The following is a 17,017-nucleotide window of genomic DNA, read 5'->3' on the forward strand; positions in this document are numbered from 1 at the left end:
ACACACACACACACACACACACACACACACACACACACACACACACACACACACACACACACACACACACACTTGAAAATAGCCGATCTACAAGCTCACAACGCGTCACATCTATTTATTCTTTTATCTAGAAAAGAATTGTCAAATTTGTAATGTTTTTGAAACATTCTAAATACATACATTTTGTACGGGGGTCCCTCGCACAAAATCTTTGACATGAAAATGTCAATGTTTGAGAACCACTGTTTTAGAACCACTGTCTTAAAGAAAGCCCAAATAAGCTTACTACCCTTTAGAAATAAGCCCCAAAAAAACACGCAAATTTACAAGAAACTTTACGGAAAAACAAGCCCAAAGGCACTTATAATAAGCGGACATGGCAACACTGGGGGGATGTCTGTGTGGGTGTGGTTAGTAGTAGGCTGTATGTGCTCAGGGCCTTGGAAGGTCTGGTTGTGTGCAGATTAGACGTGAGGACCATCCTTAAGTTCTGGATGACAAAGCAACAAGCCCTCTCTGTTGCACAATGCTAGACACACTGCAGGCCTCAACAGTCTGTTTTTTTTCACAAGCAGCAACATCATGTCCACTGGCCCAGGCAGCTAAATTAATATAGACACCACAAAGTGTTGTATAGAACTTGTAAAAGGCCACATTGTTATTATACTTGACTGTTTTTATTCATTATGTTTTTTATTTTACATATTTGCAATTTTGTTTATAGCAATAAGAAATTTCAGCTGGTCTTTAGCAAGTTTCAAACCCTATTTTAAGCATGTCATTATAGGGGAACAAAACCCTGGCTTAGCGGTCCGGACACCTATGCTCCAAAGTAGCCTGACAGAGGGTCGCGGGTTCGACTCCCGATCCCGACGGCCTTTGCTGCATGTCACTCTCCATCTCTCTCCCCATTTCCTGTCAGCCTACTATCCTGTCAATAAAAGCTTGAAAAAAAATAAAAAAATAATAAATACAAATACATTTAAAAAAGCTGATCTACAAGCTCACAATGTGTCACCTTGTGGACAACTGGACATTGTAAGCTTGCAGATCTTTTTTTTGTGATCAATTTTAAAGCTCATATTCTGATAGTAATCAATAGTGTTTGTTCAGTTACAGGGGTCTCTCTGTCCTACCCACAAAGGTAATACAATTGATCAGCTTCAATTGTGTATAGTGTTCCAATTCCCCAAACATTCTGCACATGTGTGTGATCATGATGGGCAACAGTGGCTCAGGAGGTAGAGCGGACATTTGGGAATCATAAGGTTCCCGGTTCGATCTCTGGCTCCCACTGGGTTGGTGTCAAAGTGCCCTTGAGCAATACACTGAACCCCTAAATGCTACAGATGAGCAGGTTGGTGCCTTGCATGGTTTCCTCTGCCGTCAGTGAGTGAATGGGTGAACGTGATGCACATTGTAAAGCTCTTTGGGTAAAGATGTTATTTTAATGCATCATTTATATAAATGCACCATTTTCCAACTTCACTTTTATAGCCTGTATCCTGTAATATGAGGTCTCTCTCCTGATTGGATAAAATTGGTAAAGTGCCTGAAAATATATATTCTGTTTACTTAAGAGCTGGAGAGAAACGGAACAAACACTACTATAGCAATGATTACTTTCAGAATACAGAGCCGTTTCGCACACAAACAAACACACCGCCCTTAAGTGAGTTACTGCTTGTTGCAATAAACAACTGGTGTCCTCATTTACACTCTGCAATGCTGTACCCATGATGAATTCATAAGTCACCAAAAATATTTTTTTCAACCTTAATGAATACCCCACCCCTCCCCATCTATGAACATAAATCTGCTTTGCTGCTGCATCTTTACTGTAAGCAAGATGCATGGAATAAAGCAAAATAATATCTCATGACCTAGTCTTAATCTGTGATTTATGAAACGGCATGATATCGTCGCTGTCAGGCAGAAACCTCTTAGCTCCATATTCTTACCTTTTTTTTCCATAAATTAATGCCCTACATGGCCATACTACAGCATCACACAAAAAGATCAAAAGTAGCAGATATTCATGTCCACAGGAGTCATTGCCTTCTCTGGAGCTTAAAAAATGGAATAATCTCAAGTTAAACAATGAATGGACGAGTTGTACGTATAAAGTCTGGTCTTTGGTAAGGAAGAAATTGAAGCAGTCTCTATCAATATCAAGAGCCACTAGAATAGATAGGAATGAGGATTTTCTACCAAGCAAACTGGACTCGGGTTTCAGAGTGTGGACAGAGAAAGGACTTATTATAGTTCACCAGTTGCTTGAGGGGGATTCCATTAAATCATTTAAACATTTGCAGGATAGATTTGATTTGGATTCAAAGGACTTTTACAAATACTTAAAGGTGAGAAGCTATCTGCTGTCACGTAAGGACTGGGAGATTTTGAGACAACCGTCAACCCCTTTGGAGCTGTTTTTAAGTAGGATAATGGAGGGGAAAAAAGGGGGGGAATATATCTCAAATATATAACTGCTTGCAGTCCATAGTATCAGGGAACACATTAGAGATTAAATCAAAATGGGAACTGGAAATGACAGTGATAATAGAAGATGAGGAGTGGGAGAGGGCTTGTGAAGGAGGTCACAAAATCACAAACAGCCCATTGTGGAAAGAATTCAATTGGAAAACAAAAATGAGATGTTTCAGAACACCCCTCTCATGGTATTGGATGTAAATACAACAGAATTATGTTGGCTCGACTGCAAGCAGATTGGGGATCATACCCATGTTTTCTGGGACTGCCCTAAATTGGAGAGTTACTGGAAGGGAATATGCATGGAAGTCCGTGCTATTCTTAACATAGATTTACCATTAGACCCAAAAATATATATTATTGGAGTGGTTCCAGAGGGGTTGGCGGACAGAGAAGGTTTATATCCTACATGTTCTTGTGTTGATTGCGAAAAATGATTACCGTTTCCTTGCTGAGACCGTTACCACCTACGATCAGCCAGTGGCATGAGAGGATATTGAAAATGTATAATATGGAAAAAATTACTGCCAAGCTCCAGATGAAGTACAATGTGTTTCTAAAACATTGGGCCCCAGTATTAGGGTACTTTAATCTGCCTATATGAAAGCATATGTCTGTGTTTTTGTGTCAGTGTATGTGCCATGATAATTTTTGTGCTATAATATATTTCGTCTCCAAGTGAATGTCCTGATATTTAATCTGATTTAATCGGTTGCTTAGTATGTCTGCCAAACTGTCCTGTTTTTTTTTTTCTATTTTGTTTTTCTGTTTTTTATTTTAGTTTATTTGCTGAAAAAAAAATTGTACATTGTGAAATTTCCCTGCAAAAAAGCAAATAAATGTCTTTGTTCAAAAAAAAAGTAGCAGATGAGCAAGCTCGAAACACCGTGCGAAACTACGCTTTTTATGAACTATCTGAGACCATTAGGGTTTAATACGGAATATTACCGTAACATGTATTCTATTGCTAGTTTGACCACTTCAAATACTCTTTCATCTTAACTCATTGCCATTGATGAGTATACTTGTCATTTCAATCCAAGGCTCACACCGCCATTGACGAGTCACTGGTCATGTGGTGTTTTCAGTGGTTTACGATAGAGGGCGGGCGCTCTTCTGCAGCCTGTGAATGATGTTGCTGATGATGGGGAAGAGTACAGCCAAAGATCACGTAATCACAACAAAATCAAGATGGTTTAGTTACCGTGTATAGGATTTATAAAAATAAAAATGTCTCTGCTTTCTGTTGCTTTTTGGCAAACTGCCAATAACTATGGAACGGATTATCATGACGGCACAGATTTCTTTCTCATATTCTACAAAACTCTACTACGTCTTTTAAAGTGATCGGCGGGTGGATCATCGTGGAAGAATAATATTAATAATATTCTAACTCTGGCAGTCAATGAGTTGAAATAACTAATAACCTAAAATAGCCAATGTGCATTTACATAGACATGGTGACTTCTATGGAATCCAGATGACTGAAATCAGTCGACTGGCGACTGAGAGCTTTAATCCACGACTCAAATCAAGTTTCCGTATCTGAAGGTAAGAAGCTTATGGTGATAGCATGAGCTCAGATACTGAATGGTGTCTTGTCTCGTTGGACTGCAGTTTCCCTCAAGCATGACCGCCGATATAGAGCCTCATTTTAGCCCTTTCGATCCGGGAACACATCTGTGTCATTTTAAGATTTCTTTGAATGTATATTTTTTTCAAGCGTTTGTAACTCAAATCTTTGCTTCTGGGGGATTCTACAAATGTCTTTTTGAAAAAAGAAAAAAGCGTGTATATCTGCTATTTTTGAATAGACAAATAATCTTAAGAAGAAGCGTTCCCGGATTGAATGGGTTAAAACAGGAGGAAGTTGAAGTCCCTAGCTCCTATTAGGCTGTTTTACAGGGTCCCATTCTGGTTGAATGGAGAGCCTGATAATATTCCTCGCAGGGTAGCTTTTAAATCACTCTCACTCTCCTTTCAATCGGACCCTTGTGTCTGGCAGACTGACTGGAGCTGACAACATCTTAGAGACGAGAGAGGAACTAAACAGGCCCTCCACCTCCTCACACCATGGGAGCTGTTCCAAAGCGTCGCTGTCGGGCAGAAATCTCTTATCTCTGTATTTTTACTTTTTGTGTTTTCACAAATTAACGCCCTACTTGATCATACTGCAGCGTCACACAAAAGCATCAACATTTAAAAGTAGCAGATCCACAAGCTCAAAACGTGTGCTTGAGCTTTTGGATCTGCTGTTGAGCTAGCAGATACAGACTTGTCTGTGGGTTTTTAAAAATATTCAACAAATAAAAAATATTGACAAGAGCTAAAGTATTAACAGTTTTTTGGACATACAAGGTTTACACCCGACAGTCAGCAACGAACCCCTTCCTCAGAGGTGTGAGAGAGAGAGAAAAGAGAAAAGAGAGAAGAGAGAAGAAGAGAGGAGAGAGGAGAGAGGAGAGAGAAAGAGGCATAAACTGCCAGTCCATTCTTAAAGAAGAAACTCCATTAAAAAGGCCCCAAAGAGGAATTCTGGCAAACCACAGCAACTATTGGGCCACCAATAGCCATTGGGCGCCAGCCTGCACCCCCCCCCCTCCACCCCCACACACATACAAAGTGAAGTAAATAAATAGACACTGCCACAACAGGAAGACACCTTCATGGTTTTTTAACCCATTAACACCTGAGGCCGATTCTACTTATGCCTTCTAAATGTAGTTCTCAAACTTGTACGTGTCAAGGACCCCCTAAATTGATATATAGAGCGTCGCAGTTCCGCCACTTCCTGGTGCCGGAAGTAAATACTCGATGCATTTTTCCCATTGACTTTTCCAAAAATATTTATATCAATCAATTTAAGCCTAGAATCAAGCCATCCAGGATCCTGGTGAATCATGACCATAAAACCTTTTTTTCTGTGATTTTTTTTTATTTTATATTTAATGATATGATATACTATATTTAATAAATACCCTTTGTTTTGCCGTTTTCAAAAAAGTTTTTTCACAGAATCAAACGTTTTATGGTCATGATTCACCAGTATCCTGGATAGCTTGATTCTAGGCTTAAATTAATTTATATAAATATCTTTGTAAAAGTCAATGGGAAAAATGCATTGAGTATTTACTTCCGGCACCAGGAAGTGGGCGGGAACTGCGACGCTCTATAGGGGCGGCAGTGGCTCAGAGTGGCCGAAAGAGCGGCCGGATGGGAACCGTGGAAACCGTGAGGTTCCCAGTTCGATCCCGGGCTCTCCCAGAGTTAGTGTCGAAGTGTTCTTGAGCAAAACGCTGAACCCCTAAGTGCTCCTGATGAACAGGTTGGTGCCTTGCATGGTTTCCTCCGCCATCGGTGTGCGAATGGGTGAATGTAATGCACAATCTATGTAAAGCGATTTCCATGAAAGCGCTATATAAAGGCACCATCTACCATTTATATATATTTGGACGCGGACCCCCATCTGAAAATGTTTTGTGCCAGGGATCGCTGTCGCTAAAGAGTGCGAGTTCTTGCCCTTTGTCTTGAGCAGCCACTTGATAGCCGTGTCACAAGCCGCCGGCCCCGAAAACTTGAATGAACGCTAAGTTACGCTGCAGTGCACAGCTAGGCTTTCGCTATAAGGTCCCGATGGCTAAACAGCCACTGTGCTCCGGTTACTGTGACTGCTGTCAACAGTGGTTTCAGGTCTTCTCTCTGTCTTGTCCCACTTTTAATCCTCATCAAAATTGCACAAAACAACAAAAGTTGCTGTTATTATGACACTGGCACTGAGAGCTGCCCTATAACCTCATGTCCCTGGGACGCTAGATGAGAATCATTCATAACAATGCATTATACAGTATTAACCCATTAAGATCGGGAACGGGAATCTGTGTCATTTTTAGATTTCTTTGGTTATTCAAAAAATGTTAGATATACAGTACAAGCTCATAGCGCTATGTGCTTGTAGATCTGCAATTTTTAAAGTCAACATTTGTAAATATCAAATGTCTCAACAAATGTCTTATTTTTTCTGGAAAACTGCTGTTACTATAGCAGTGGTACTCAAACTTTTTCTTGTCAAGGACCACCCAAAATGATGTGATTTTGGCCGCCGATCCCCATAAAAATATGTTGTTCGAGGGACCAAGAAGCAAAGATTTCAGCTACAAATGTTGTTTCCAAAATATATATGTATTCAAATATTTGCAAAAATGTTCAAGATCTTTGTAAAATAGCAGATCTACAACCTCATAGCGCGTATATCTTGTATATCGGCTATTTTTTTTATAGCCAAAGAAATCGTAAAATGACACAGATGCGTTCCCGGTCTTAATGGATTAATCCTCATCAAAATTGCACGAAAAAAAACGAAGTTGCTGTTAATATGACACTGGCACTGAGAGCTGCCCTATAACCTCATGTCCCCAGGACGCAGCTAGATGAGAATCATTCATAACAATGCATTGTACAGTATTAACCACTCAAACCATATTTTACAGTCGTATGACGGTGTCACGTGGCAAAACTTGCCAATCTACAAGCTCACGAGGCGTTGCGACGGCGTTGTGAGCTCGTATCCTTAGTTTGCCCTGCTGCTGCTGCTGCTACTATACCCTGACGTTCAATTGTTCCAATCTAAAATACGCCCCAGGGGGCTTTATTGTGTCTCTATCCTCGGTGATGCTATGACTGTATGTCAGGAAGTGCTACAGTGCTCTTTTTATGTAATGTCACCAAATAAAATCAATCACTGACTGTGTAACTGAGTTCCTGTTGTCCTGGTCTAGTCTTCTTTGTCTTGTCCTGTGCTTTTTCTCTTGTCTCTTTCTTTTCTCTTTCTGCGGGCTGCTTCTCGGGCCATGCAGTGTAATAACTGCATGGCCCTGAACAGTGGCGTGCACAGACATTTTGAGGGGCTTTTTTCCCTTTACACCTACACCTCTTTGCCAAAAATAGCCGATCTACAAGCCCACAACGCCTCGCAGCGCGAGGCGTTGTGGGCTTGTAGATCTGCTATGTTTGGCTACAGTTCTCCTCAGAAAAGGGATGCTAGGTTTCGAGTGGTTATGGTAAAAAGAAAAATCATATCACGTAAAGATTTGGCGCTGTATTTGGCCCCTGTAGTAACTCTGAGGACCCCCTAGGGGTCCCGGACCCCCTGTTGAAGACACCTGGTGTAAACTGAAGGAAAAAAAACATTTTTTCCCCTTTTTTTCAAAAGGGCACTTCTGGTCAAGAGGGCAAAGGGCAGGTGCTCTAGCACCACCTAGAGTCTATCTGTGCACGTCCCTGGCCCTGAACCTATGAATCAGACCTGCTTTTTTTGGACAATTCCTGACATTTTATGACATGCCCAAAATAGGGATGCCACGTTTAAAAAGTGGTTGATATGGTCTTGTCTTGTTCGGGGGGGGGTTGACTTTATGCAATGTGTTTTCTGCCAAGTAATTCAATGCCTGGGTATAATAGATCTATAGCCGTGTCCGTCCACTGTTAACGAACGGTACCCACATTGTTACATTGCCTGCCCCCCCCCAGGCCTGTCCCAGTCCCCAGCTGCATTTGATTGATTGAATACTTTATTAACCAGTTTGACAACAGTACATGTAGTACAGTCAAAGGTTATCCTAATAGGAGAACAAGAAAGCCCCCAGGGGGCTCGTTTCCATAGTGGCCCTAATTGATCAGGCAGCAAACGATACCGACGCGTTCTTTTCCGGGTGCAAATGAGCACCTCTCTCGCCCAAAACGGTCCACCCCTCCCGTCTCATTTCCCTTGTCCCTCGACGCCCCTATATAACTGACAGACGCGATGTTTTTTATAGAAGCTGGCTGGCAGGCAGGAGCTGCTTTTCACTGACAGATACACAGGATTATATAGGCCTGCAGCCTTTGAGTGCTAATCGAATGAACACGACTGCAATTCAATATGGGGGCAGAGAGAAGACTGATGGAGTCCGTCAGCATATGGCGAGGGGCTCTAGCTGCCAGATGCCAGCTCGGTTTAGTCAACAAGCACAGCACACAGGCCCAAAAAACTCAAAAACAAGAGTGCGGGAGCTGTCTAAATACAGAAGCAGAGACTAGAAGCTATTGTGCTTTAGCTGGAGATTACATGGATTAAAGCAAAATAAAATCCAAGGACTGAAAAACTGTACGCCCAAGTTCCTAATGTGCGATTTGTGAAGCTGTGAGCCCCACACACTAGTTTCCAAAACAATTAACACAATATGTAAAATGATGATGATTTACTAATTGTTCCTGTTGTTACTGCCAACCAGGTGAAGAAATCACAGATTGAGGCTTTAACCTTTGCTTTTTATGAAATATCCGAGACCATTAGGGTTTTTGGAAGATGCTTCAGAACATATTGCTAGTTTGACCACTTCAAATGCTCTATTGTTAAAATAATAACCACATTTTTTTTTTTTCTATTTTCGCCACGCAACATGCTTCCACGAAGACATGCTGGCTTCATATGGAATCCAAATGACTGAAATCAGTCGTGGCGACTGAGAACTCTTGAATCCATGAGATCATCCTTAAGAACGTCATTAACAGCGGAGGTCAGTTTTAGTGGTTTGACTAAACCACTACCTTGTTTAGTCAACGAGCAGCACACAGTCCTCAAAGATACAAAAAAAAGAGAGTGCGCGCGCCCTGTCTCAATACAGAAGCAGAGACAGAAGCCATTGTGCTTTAAGATCATCCCCAAGAACATCATTAACAGCGAAAGGTCCAAAGGTACAGGGCGTCGCCCTATTCTGCTTCCTGCTGACGCACAATGATGAAGACAAACCAGAAATATCACAGCTCGCCTGGCAAACAAAGTGTGATTTTTTTTTGCGCACGTCTTCATTATGGTGCCTCAGAAAGGAAGACAATAAGGCCCTTGATTGGTTTCTTCCTGTCATTGGTGAAGAGGAAGAGGCGGTGAGATCAAAGACAAAGCACGACTAAACTATGAATAAACATGAGTCTCCCGACTGCATTGTGCTCATTAACCCATTCAATACCATGAACGCATCTGTGTCATTTCAGATTTGAACTATAACCATTATTTTATACTTTGGCAATTCGAAAAAAGCAGATCTACAAGCTCGTAGTGCGGCAATTTTTAACTAAAATGTTTGCTTCTGAAGGTCCCTGGAACAAAATATTTTACAAATGTTCGCTTTAAAAAAATACATGTTCAAAGATTTTCCACGATTTAAAAAGAAAATAGCATATCTACAAGCTCATAGCGCGGCACTCGGTGCCGTATATCTGCTATTTTTCAATAGCCAAAGGCATTTAAAATTACACAAATGTGTTCCCGGATTGAATGGGTTAAGCGAGGCTTTTCCTGATCAAAAGGGGTACTCGACGCGTCGCTCTGTGAATTAAGCTGTACAATGATACCTCATGCAAAAAAGCAATTTAGCACTAGTAACAAAACATGCTGGCCAAGTTCGTACTCCAGCCGTGATTTATTCTGCCAGACGCTCAACAGGAAATTATATTTCTCCTGGGCTTCAATATTCCAAGGTCAGAGCCAAATGAAACGTTTTTGAAGCTGGACACGACTGGCGTTTCAAAGGCGATGAGTTCTCCCAATATGATTGATTTTATTTTAATGAGCAATCACGAGGTCAAAATCTACCGTCTGATATTATTGTGAAGAAATACAGTTAACCCATTCAACCCGGGAAAGCATCTGTGCCATTTTGGATTTTTTGCTATATATGGTCTCTGTCGGGTGGAAACCTCACATGTCCAAAACTGTTACTTTTCAGGATTCAAATTCAAAAGCACCAAAGTAGCAGATCGACAAGCTCAAAACGTGACGCTTTGCGCCACGTTTCGAGCTTGCAGATCTGCTGCTTTTGATGCTTTTGTGTGACGCTGTAGTATGATCAAGTAGGGCATTAATTTACAAAAAAAACAATGGTTTAAGAAGTTTCTGCCTGACAGCGACGATATATACTGTAGCAACATGGGTTTTCCAGAAAACTGTTTAGAAGGCATTTTTTTAAATCAGCTTCAGGTTTTAATGTGTTAAAATGCAGTCCGTAACCTTGACCCTCGCCACTAACTTGTTTTATTATCATGTGTCATTCTGTAATATTGAAGCTCTGGTTTATAATTAGCTGTTTAGAGTTAATCAGTGACTAATGATTCTTCAGCCAGCCGTGGCCCACATGACTTTGCGTCTTTCCAAGTTCCCACAGCAGCAGGTCTGAGTTGGACTCAACCTCAAGGGAGTGTGTGTGTGTGTGTGTGTGTGTGTGTGTGTGTGTGTGTGTGTGTGTGTGTGTGTGTGTGTGTGTGTGTGTGTGTGTGTGTGTGTGTGTGTGTGTGTGTGTGTGTGTGTGTGTGTGTGTGTGTGTGTGTGTGTGTGTGTGTGTGTGTGTGTGTCTACCGACAGATAAGATCAACAATTACCTTGTAAGTAGGAACCAGACCTCGACAGAGAGAGAAAGGGAAGAAGTCCATCAAAGAGAGGTTCAATGCAAAGTCTGGCCCCAAGTTCAAAGGACCGAAAAAAAGAAGGAAAGAAAATGCTCAGTCACGAGAAGACGGCGAAGCTGACATGGAAGAGGGACTTTAATAAGTGAAGGAAGGGCTAACGAACGAACTGAGCTGGTCTTGTTGGATGTTAGAACAGGGATAATCTTACAACTTCCTACAACTTTCTGTTTTTCAAATCACAAGTTCTGCAGTGAACTTCATACTTATTGGGTGACTGAGTCTTATATGTGACAGATTGGACATAAAAATGTAATCCATATTCCATCTGTTGTTGACCCTGATGTGTGTGTTTACGTGGGAGAGGAGCAGGCCAGTACATGGACACCGTGGGTGTGTAATGAACGATGACTTATTAATGGAACCCATGGGCAGAGCGGGAAGGGCTCTTATCATTATAATAAACCATGAAGGATATTATCTATAAGTCTAATCTTAGCTTTGCCATAAAAAAGCATTTAAATACCATAGTAAATCAGAGAAGCTCTGTGTGTTCGTGTACGTGTACTTCTATCCTTGTGAGGACTGAACGTACTCATAAAGGAGCGAAAGATGTGGGAACAATCTTTAATTTTCAAAGGGGCTTTGAGATTTGCAAGAATGTAAAGTGCGTTATAAATGAAATGTATTATTATTATTATTATTATTATTATTTTACAGGTTTAAGGGTACTGTTTAAGATTAGGGAAATGAACGTAGTCGATCGTAATCAGGCGAAAGTGTTCTCGCAAATATAGAAGTTCAAGATGGTGTGTTTGTGTGAGTGAGTGGCGAGGGCTGTTACTGCTACCCTGGTTAATGTGTAATTTTCTGGTAAATCTCATAACTGTTCGCGCTGCTTCACGTGCCAAGACAAACAAGCCAGGCGGGAGAGGCGGCCGAATGTAAACACTTCCTGACTGATATGAGAGGCCAAGTGCTGCTTTTCTCTCCCAACTGACCAAAACCACAGCCTGTTGCCACCTTACTACCCTTAGGGCATTGGTTCTCACTGTGGGGTCCTTGGGGGGGATACCAGGAGGTCCCCAGCTACATTAGTATAGCAATCATTTTAACCATTTTATCCATATTTTATACTTTGGCTATTCAAAAATAGCAGATGTACAAGCTCACTGCGCGTCGCTAAGCGACACATTGTGAGCTTGTAGATCGTCTATTTTCAAATTGCCAAAGTATACAGGTCTGACTCTGAAGTGCTTTTGTAATAATAATCAAAATCTACAAAGTAACCAGTAACTAAAGTTTTCTAATAATTGTAGTGGAGTAAAAGTATAATATTTGTCTCTAAGATGTAGTGGAGTACAAGTTAAAATACTGAAAATTGGAAATACTCCAGTAAAGTAAAGAATATCTCAAATTGTACTTGAGTACAGTACTTAGTTACTTTCCACCACTGGTCCCTCTCAAGACTAGCTGCTTGTTAGCGTAAACACTGACACCTGGTTTCCATCGTCAGAGCCCAAGTCAGAGCACATCATGTGCTGAACAGCTGGCCTGCTGCCGTTGTTTACCAAACCAATCAATGCACACGATGAAGACCCTGGAACACTGAGCTGCCCTAGAGAGAACTCCAACTGCTGTCAAATAAATAAATACATAAATACAAATAAAACGGATCTGTGTATACATAATATGTGGTTCTCAAACATTTTCATGTCAAGGACTCGCAAATTTGATATGTATTTGGCTGCAGACCTCCCATCTGAAAATGTTTTGTGGCAGGGGCCCCCATAAGAGAACGTTTGTGTTAAAAGTTTTCAAAATTATTCTGAAACATTTTGAAAAATCTTGAAAAAAATTGAAAACTTTTGAATAGCCAAAGTATAAAATAGGGTTAAAGTTAAATTTTGCTGGGTACCCCCTGGAACCCCCTCAAGGACCCCCGGGGGTAGCTGGACCCCACTTTGAGAACCATCTTTCTACCGCTGTATTATATCAAAGGTGACAAACACTCCAGGAAAAGTTCCTCTTTGAGGACGCCGCATAAAGAAGCTCTGTGTAGGTTTGCGCTCTTTCTCACCATCGCACCAAGTCTGCTCAGAGTCCAGCAGCTCTGACCGAGTGCAACTCCAAACGTCGGCTGTCCGGCCGCCCACCACCAACGCATAGGCCGCACACTAGTGCCAACCCCTGGTCTCGATTCAGTCTGATCTTTCCTCTGCACTCAAGTGAAACGCTGGCCTGGTGGGAAGAGTAAACTTGAGATTTTACTGTCCCTCCTAAGAGAATTATGTGGTCCAAATAGCTAGTGCAAAAAAAGAAAAAGAAAATATACTGGCAGACAGATAGAAGAAGTAAGTGTACTATACCCCTATGGGGAAATGTCCTATTTATATGCCGTCCTGCTCTAAAATCAAGTCACCCCTCTCAGGAAGCTGGGGTGCCAAAAGCACCATCGCCTGCATTGCCATATTGCTTGAAAGTAGACTGACACCCCAGACAGAACCCTGACCCACAAATCAAACACAGACACATGCCCATTAAACTGGGCTTTGCGTGTGGAGCCACTATTAGAAAGCCCTGAGTGAATTACATTATGCAAACCGTGTGATTAACTAACTTCAATAGATGGCAATGAGCCCTGCTTGAACGGGGGCGTGTGAATTATTGAGTGCATCAGAGTGCTAGGTCAGGTCGACACACAGGTGAGGGCTCAGCTTACCTTTCACCTGGACCGTGGTGGGGGCAACCGCATCCAGAAGGCCTCAGTTGGGAAGCAGCTCGTCTCACCTGCAGACAGAGAGAAGTACAAACGGAGAATAAGGCTTCATTCGGACTCACACACACATACACAGGAAAACACATTCCCTTCCTCCTACCTCCCTTCCTTCCATCCCTCCCTTCTGGTCACACCACCGCCAGAGTCACGCCGGGGAGGGCGGGAGAGAGAGAGAGAGAAAGAGAGAGAGAGGGGTCCCACCCACCCCACCCACCCAGTCCCATGGCGTCTAGGCTTGGAGCACACTACCATCACCCTGGGCCAAGCAAGCAAGCACACAGCCCAGCCAGTTTGCCTTGTGAAAGTGCATGCAAACAACACTGTCAAGTCAATCATTGTCAGTCGACGGTTAACACACTGCAGGCTTTTGAAGCTACAGCAGCTAGAGACCTACTTAATCCGTCCATCATGCCAGCGTCCGACTGAATTAGAGCATAATTGAAGCCCTGAAAAAGTCATTAGCCGGGCCTTTCGTCAGCGAGCAGTGATAGAAGTGCTCCTTTTTTGGGAACTATTTCATGCGAGGAAACAGGGTTCTATTCAGAGTGCATAGTGTTTACTGAGTCAACACGGCTACAGTGGCAGTTACAGCCTAACCACACGCACACGCACACACACACACACACACACACACACACACACACACACACACACACACACACACACACAAACACACCTCCTAGATCACTACTGTTCTCATACTAAACAAACACACCCTAGTTAGAAGGGAAAGCCATGAGGATTTATTGAGTCGGGTGACTCCAGCAGACAAGTCAGACGTTTGCATATAACTGGAAGTTGCTGCTCACTTCTAATTGAAACATTTTGTCTCTCATTATCATAGCGTAGACGTTTACTGCATTGTAAGTGCTGCTGCCTCCTGTGCATTGATTACGGTTTCAACAGTAAATGTTCTTCCCCGTCTCTGAACCCTGCTTAATCCTGTACATGCCCCAGAACAATGCATTGTGGAACAGCTGGGCAAGTGTGATAAGCCATACAGTATCGCAGACATGCGCTCCCACTAAAAACATGGTCTCACAGTAGCTAGATGATTAGATAGATAGATATCTAAAGTCTGGGGCACTAAGGGGAAGGAGAAAAAAAATGCATGATGGACATAATGCATGGAATTAAGTCAAATGAAATCTCATGACTGAACCACTTTGTCCCAATATCTAATTTGTGTCTAGTGCTCAGTTTCCTATATAAATGTACAAACCATGGACCAACCACAGCGCAGCTGACTTTTTCTCTAGTAAAACCCAGACATGCCGAGTTGTGATTAAGACCCTCTGTCACTGGAACTCATTACGGTGGATCTGACCCCATCAAATACTGCTCTTGCAAATGCAATATTCTAAACACTGAAGGGTGAACTTGAATCACGTATACAGTTGCTGTCGGGCAGAAACCTCCATATTCAAATTTGTGGTTCTTTTCGTAAAGTAATGCCCTACTTGATCATAGTACAGCGTCACACAAAAGAATAAAAACTAACAGATCTGCCAGCTCGAAACGCGGCGCAAGCTTGACAATCTGCAATTTCTACTATTTTTGATTTTTTATCATGAAAAGTAAACGTTTTGGATATATGAGGTTTCCACCCCGAAAGAGACGATATACTTATTTGACCATGGGTCTCTATTATTACTGTACTGTACTTGATCTCACCTTTTTACCCTCTGCACCAAATCTCTTGGCAGAAAATCTTCAAGCTCACAACTGCTATTTTTTCCAAAATGTTCACCTATTATGCCCACCAGGATCTTTTAACTAAATAGTTAAAAGATACCAGCAAGGCATTGAAAAACCCAAATCACTGACAAAATATAGGCTATGTATGTCCACACAAAACCCATGACTTAACTTCTAGGTTTTTTCCATCAGAATCAGAATAAACGTTATTGTCACATCACAGGTTTACAGGTGTGAGGACGTGGGTAAAATTAGTTTTTTGGTGTGCAAGCTCCATCGTTTTTGATGTTTTCATGAAGAGAAAAAGAAAAAGAGGCCGGGGGGACAGGGAGAGCAAGGCTAAAAAGAAATCAAACAGTAAAAGAGAAACATGTCAAGGATGGGCAAAAATCTTAGGATATATGAGTGTCACGCTTGGTACAGACATGCGCAGAGCAAGTTCTGTCAGGGAACTCAGTGCAGTTGCTTGCTGGCCGATCATTGGTCGGTTTCAGCTCCACGCTTCCATTCTCAACCAATCACATAATCACTTCATAATAGACCACCCTATTTAAATGGGCAAATTGCATTGCTCATTCCTTGCTTGCCGTTTGCTGCTACCTACTGCTGTCTGTTCTGTTGCTGCTTTAACACTTGCTGCTCATCCCAGCTACCACCACCTGTCGTTTTGGATCTACATTTATGTACTGGGCAGCAGCAGCTATGTACAAGAGATCAGACATTAAGGTGTGAGAGATCTGAATCGTTAAGCCTAACAACATAAAAACAAAACCCATTGAGACGCTCTGGGCTGCAGGGCCAGAATGTGTGCCTTTAAGTACCAGAGAGTGTGGGGGAGCGGCGGCCAGAGAGTTCATCTAAACTAAATACGACGTGAACCGAGTCTGAGAGAGAATCCCTGAGCCAGCGGCGCTCCAGGCTGAGAACCAGAAGAGAAAAGGGAATGGAAGAAATAAGGGGGGAAGGAAGAGAAAAGGAGAAAAAAAAGAATGAGAAGGAAGAGGGTAATTTAAGACACAGAGGCAGCGAGAGTCGAGAGACCCAGTGCACTAGAGGAGAGGATGGAATCGAACTATTACACCTACTACTTATTTCCCTAGGTAGGGTGTGGATTTTTCTGGCGAGACTCGGCCCACGTATGATGTGGCCTAACGTGTAGACAGGACGAGGGAGATACTGTGAGCCAGAATGTGATGTGGTTTACAGTCAAATATACATTACGCTATTTCAGTCTTGATTCTCCTCTTTGTGCTACTGTTTGTCCTACAATGATCCCCTCGCTCGGAAAGGATGTAAAGTGGCTGCACCTTGGTTCTGTTGCCTGATTCTGTTTTTGTGATGTTCGCAACTGTCCCCATCACCTTTAAGTGCAACTGATCATTTATAGATGTAGGCAGCGATGTACCTTTGTTTTCTGAAAAGCAGAAGTCGTTTAAGAATTCGTTATGAATGCAGAAGGTTATTTAATTATCAAAACAAAGTTATTCAATGGTAAATGGTGCATTTATATAGCGCATTTATCCAAGGCGCTTTGCAATGATTGGTTCACCCATTCACACACATTCATACACCGATGGCGGAGGGAACTGTGCAAGGCACCAACCTGTTCATCGG

At 42.1% G+C, this 17,017-nt stretch overlaps 1 protein-coding gene across 1 annotated transcript in view; it reads right to left on the minus strand.

Moving 5' to 3' along the window:
* The window catches only part of osbpl5 (oxysterol binding protein-like 5), a 107,309-nt gene that overhangs the window by 68,508 nt on the left and 21,784 nt on the right, over nt 1-17,017 (minus strand). The window contains exon 2 of the mRNA XM_084060924.1: nt 13,649-13,716. The gene's annotated coding sequence lies outside the window, so the exon portion shown is untranslated. The remainder of the gene's footprint in view (nt 1-13,648; nt 13,717-17,017) is intronic.

The sequence above is a fragment of the Gymnoscopelus microlampas genome (assembly GCF_963454915.1).
Source record: "Gymnoscopelus microlampas genome assembly, chromosome: 6".
Lineage (NCBI taxonomy): Eukaryota > Metazoa > Chordata > Actinopteri > Myctophiformes > Myctophidae > Gymnoscopelus > Gymnoscopelus microlampas.